This window comes from Microtus ochrogaster, unplaced genomic scaffold, assembly GCF_000317375.1.
Source record: "Microtus ochrogaster isolate Prairie Vole_2 unplaced genomic scaffold, MicOch1.0 UNK133, whole genome shotgun sequence".
In the NCBI taxonomy this organism is placed as follows: Eukaryota; Metazoa; Chordata; class Mammalia; order Rodentia; family Cricetidae; genus Microtus; species Microtus ochrogaster.
The window spans coordinates 170726-176777 of NW_004949231.1; positions in this window are offsets into that span (position 1 = coordinate 170726).

Consider the following 6052-nt stretch of genomic DNA (forward strand, 5'->3'; position numbering starts at 1 on the left):
CCTGAAGCTCCTTCATTTCATTGGATGGCTGGTCAATCTGTGAGCACAGGAGTCACTGATTCCCCAGTGTTTATGGGCCATGGGATTCTGAAATGTGGGAAAGACCTGAAGTTCTACCAGAATTTCCTAAATGATTTTCAATCACTATATCTTAATATTGTGCAAATCAAAAGATTTAAAGGAAGCATGTATTTTCTCAATATGTGAAGGGCTAGACTGGAAGGATCAGGCTTCTTGATTACACATATCAAACTAAACACGAATTCTGATTTGAGTAGTAAAGAGTGGAGAAAAAGTCAGTTGTCAGTTCACTCCAAATCTCAAGATCATGCTTATTATGATTTCTCATTTTAACTTTTTTAAACCTGTTATTATTGAGCTATGTATTTTTGCACTCTCCTCTGTTTTTTCCTCTCTCCGTCTACAATCTCCATGAGTTCCATGCCTCCACTTACTCAGAAGATCTTGTCTTTTTCTATTTCCCATGAAGAATGGATCCATGTATGTCTCTATTAAGGTCTTCTTTGTTCTCTAGTTTCTCTGGCAATGTTAATTGTATGCAGGATTTTCTTTGCTTTATGTCCTTTTTGTGTGAGTATGCTCTTTGATACTTTTAATGTGATGAGGTGTATTTCCCTATGACTTTAAATTACAATCCTTTGAAGAGCCTTGACACAGTGCTTTCTTTGGGGTGAAAGTGTCATCTCCTTTCATAGATGACTGTAGATATACTCACTTCATAAATCTACCAAATTCTGAGAAAAAGAATGGAAATTTTTAATGACTGTTGGCAATAGCATTACTAATTATTGAAAAAATTAACACAGACATATATGGGACCGTATGAATCTACAAGGCACAAACTGTCTTGAGGAAAGGATATTTATATAACTCTATTTCAAAATTAATTTCAATATGAAAATTCAGAAGGCTGTGGTACTTGTATAAAGACTGTATGAATCATTTGACTATGTTGTGTCAAAAAATAACTTGTTTTGAAAGATGAACAAGGCAATGAATTATAAGAGAGTCTTTGCATTTTTAACAACTATAATTGAAAAATTTGATGTCCACATACAATTTATTTCTCAACTCAGAGTGAAATTTCAACTGACTTGTGTTCATACCTTAGTTGAAGATTGATGATGATGATGATGATGATGATTTATATGATGAGAAAATGAAGTCTAGAAAATAAAATAAATGAAGAAGTCTGAAAGTGGAACTGCAGGTTCAAACCAGGAATAAAATATCTAAACGATTTACACTGGGTTTAATAGCCCATGAAACTTATGAAATATAGGGAGAAAACTCTCAAATACCTAAGAGACCTAGTTCTGTTGACATTGAAGCAAACATGAAAGCATTGAAAGGCCCATACCCTCACCAAGCACCCCACTTTGACAGCCATGTCTGCCTACAGAGAAGATACAGCAAGATGTAAGGCCCTGACTCAGCAGGATGTGCTGAGTCTCTGACCTTACCCTAATCACTTTGGAGAAACTGTCACATAGCCTCTATCCTGAGGGCCTGAACTTTTCTTGTTTTTCCTAATACTGAGAAGAAAATGCCAGACATCCGCCATATGGTAAGGAACCAATCAGAAGTCAGAGAAGTTAGCTGGCGGCTCTAGATGTACTTTCCTGATAATGGTCAACTGCAGGAAAGGCATTAGCAGTCCCATGCACTGTCTCCAATTAGGGTAAACGTTCTGCAGCTGTATCTGACCAATTAACTCATGGCGGATTCCCAGAGCCCAATCCTGAGACTGTTACTATGCACCTTTCAGACCCCCAGATGCAACCCTGTCTCTAGCTGTAATGAATGCCTCACCCTACTGTGGCTAGAGAGTCTGTTCTAGTGTACCGGCTTTGTTGGATGTATAGAGAGCACAAGTTAACTTATAACTCAAAAACTATTTGCTTTTTAATTGGATCTGGTTTCTTGGGTGGATTTTGGGATTACAAATTCTAGTTTTGAAGAAAATAAATCTTTAATGTCTGTTGGCGAAAACTCTATGAATGATGGACAAATTAACAAGTTAACAAATTAACACTGTGACAGTGAAACCTGGATTGCCTTGTAGAACCCAAGATATTAGAGATGTCAGAGTAATAGGATATCTGCTAAGGATAACTGCTAACAGGGAGTGTACCCAGTCTTGGAGAAAGAAGTGTGATGCAGTCATCAGAGCTGAATAAAGATGAAGACGTGAAGAGGGTTTTGACATCAGACAATGAGGAAGTTTTGAATTTTGCCAGATGACTCATACAGTAAGTCACCCCAATTAAATGTTTTCCTTTGAAGAGTTACCATGGTCATGGTTTTTTTCATAACATAACTAAAACACTGGAGAGAGGATTTAAAACAAAATCATAAAACTCATTCCTAAGTTGCTCAAAAAAATTGGAAATTATGTAAGTGAAATGATCGCAAATTTTACCTTGAGTAAATTGATTCCATCAGCTGGAAAAATCTTCTACACTTTGTCTACATTTAGACTTACTGAAAAATTTACAGTGGCCTGGAGTCTTGGTCCACGATTGGCTTTACTAATTTTAACTTAACATGTGAGATTTATCAGATTCACAGGACCAATGAAAAATTTACCAGTGGGATGACCCTGGCAGGAACCCTGGTGGATGGGGGACAACGGTGAGTGGGAGAGAAGCAGATGCACCTTGTGGATGGAGCTTGGGTAGAGAATTTATTTTGTGAATATTAGGAAGAATATAAAAGTAAGTGGATTATGGTAGTAAGAGGGAAAGAGAGAGAAAGGGAGAGAGAGAGAGAGAGAGAGAGAGAGAGAGAGAGAGAGGAGAAGGGGGAAGCAGGAATGGAGAGGCAGTACAGAATATGGACAGTCAAAGAGAAAGGGAGAGAGAGACAGTGACAGAGAGAGACATTGAGAGAGACAGAGAGAGACATTGAGAGAGACAGAGAGAGACAGAGACAGAGAAAAGTTGGGACAGAGGGATGGAGGGAGAAGGTGTGAGGAGGCAGAATTGTTTGATTCATTCAATTGAGTTAACATCACCACATATCTCCTGTACTCTACATGAATGACATAATGACAATGAAAAGGGTTTTTTTTTTAAGATCATCCAAACTGTGTTCATGATCTTAGTTCTGATTCAGGACCCACCTATGTGCAACATATTAGTTATGAGGAAGATAGTTAAACAATTTTAGGAAGAACCACAGACTTGACAATATACTCTTTTTTTTGTCTTGAAAGGTATATAGCAGGCTTTATTTTCTTTTCATTTGACTTTATGTAGTGATTACTGCCAAAATGTAGCATCACCAAAAAATTCTGTTAGGAAGCTTTAACCTTCTGGTGTAAATTGTTGGCCAGTGTGAGTCTACTGATACCCAGGGCATGCTTGCCTAAAATTTACACTAGAGCACCTTGTAAAAATATGATTTTCATCCCCCCCACAGGTCAGAAATGTTTATTCTTTCAGTTAATGTAAATTTAAAATGAAAACCTTTAAGGGAAATGGCAACAAAGGTAAACTTCAAATAGAATATTTGTGGGAATATTCACAATCACACATATACACACTCCCACACTTATTTATGCATGCGCCCATTTTGAAGGACAAGAAGTAATATAAAATATCTCAAATGGGCTTATTAAGACAGTTTAAGAAGCACAGGGACCGGGCTCTAAGAACTTCTCTTCTACTGGACTGAATGCAATTTCAAGGACTCAAATGGTAGAATTAGAGAAATGTGAAGCTCAGGGTTTTTTTTCGCATTTCCATACATGCCAGGAAGCACACATGTATGTATGGTATGTATGGCACCCCCAACATAAACAAATGAATAAATGAACAAATATGCATTCAGAAAGTTAAAAGTATATAAAAATGAGTAAACATGGTATTCATTGATAATCAAAAATCCATGTTTTCACATTGCTTTTCAAGTATTTAAATATTTTGAATGTACTAAGTGATCTATAAGACTTGCTGACTGAACCTTATTAAGTATGGTAATGCACACAGAATATCTGATTATCAGGACCTGATATCTTTGGTGATGGTGATGTCACGTCTCTTACCTCTTTTTTCAGTATCAATACATGAATATAATATTACACAGAAGCCATTGTGTCATGTTTTCCTGTGTTTCTATTATGAAGAACAGCGAATTCTTAGTTCCTTCAAGATTCTATTCTTTGGAAGTTGGTACCTTCACCTCATGGTAGACTAGATGTTCAAGGGTATGATCCCCTTAGACTTCAAACTTCTCTTAACTTTGGATTTGAAGACAGGAAGGTTTATCATTATAAAGGGACAATGATGACAATGAGCATCACCGTTCTAAAGAATATCTGATTTAGGAGATGGGACAAAAGAAGAATTACATATTGTTATGATGATAAAGATGATTTTGATGAAGACAAATGAAGTTAAAAATATAAACTAATAAAGAAGTCTGTAAGTGCTAATCCTGGATCAAACCAGAAAAAAATAAAAACTATTGACACTGTTATTAATAGCTCAAGAAACTTTAAAAACAGAGTGATAAAAACTCTTCAAATGGCCAAAGGATCTAATTCTGATGGCAGTGAAGTAAAAATGAAAGTATTGAAAGACCCAGACCCTATTCAGCCTCCTGGTTTCCCAGTTATGAAGACCTACAACAGAAAAGACACAGCAAAATGTAGGCCTCTTACTCAACAAAATGTTCTGAGCCCTAAACCTTGCCGTAATTGCAAGGGAGAAACTGTCCAGATAGCCACCATCCTGAGGACCTGACTTTGCCTGACTTTGCCCTAATTACTTGGGAGAAACTGCCAGATAGCTTCTATCCTGAAGGCCAGATCTTGTCTGGTTTGCCTTAATAACTGGGGAGAAACTGCCAGACATTGTCCATATGGTAAGGAACCAATCAGAAGTCATAGAAGTTAGCTGGCAGGCTCTGGACTTAATTTACTGAAAATGGTGGAATCTAGGGACAGAGTCAGAGCCCCAGGATTGGCCTCCAGGTACAGCGACCATTCTGCAGCTGCAACTGACCAATTAACTCAGGACAGCCAATCCTGAGACTGTTCCTATGTAACTTCCAGACCACCAGATGCACCCCTTGGCTGTACCCCTAATAAATGCCCCACCCCACTGCAGCTTGCGGGGTCCTCATAGTTCACACACAGTTTGGAAGGATAAAGAATCCAAGTTAACTCATAATTCAAAGGACCTTTGCTTATCCATTGGATCTGGTCTCTTTGTGGTTTTGGGTGGTCCCAATTCTGGGCACATGAATAAAGACTAAATCTGATTTCTTACCAAAAATTCATGTCACTATATATATGAAGAATTACTTCTCATTGAATGAACAGTAATCTATCAATTCAAGATCTATTCCTCAGTGGTTATTAGCTTCTCTTGTTCTTATACAAACTATGCCTTTTTTTTTTTACCAGAATCAACATTTTGGAATAAAACTTTCTGTAATTCTGTTACAGAGCTTTATGGGAATATACCACATAATTAATGATCAAGAATAAATATAGTACCACAAGCTCATCTGAGTGAATATCACTGACAACTTTGAACTTCATATTTACCTTTTTAAAAAACTTTTTTTTCTCCATTTTGTAAATAAAGTAAGTAGACCATACTACTATTCATGTGAGTGTTAGCACTCATAGTTTGTAGAAGAAATGACCAGAAAAGATGACATGGGCAAGTAGTCCTTCCTTCTTTATAAGGAAGCATGAACTGGATCCTTCTACTCCATGAATTATCTATTACAATTGTCATTGAAATGAACATTTAAAATTGCTGATGTACTCTGAACACATTATGTTTTCCATTTCCCATCTGTGTTAAGTCTTTCTGTATATGTTTTTCCTTTATTAGTTAGTGAATATAGAAGCCATCATGGCCTCTGGTAGGACAGATTAAAGTTAGACAGGAAAATTAGACTGGGTGATTGGAGAAAGAATGTGGAGTCAGTGAGAGTTTATTTAATTACTGCAGGAGACTGATGCACAGGAACCATGCTGATAAACTAACAGCCTTGTGGTAACATGTAAAAT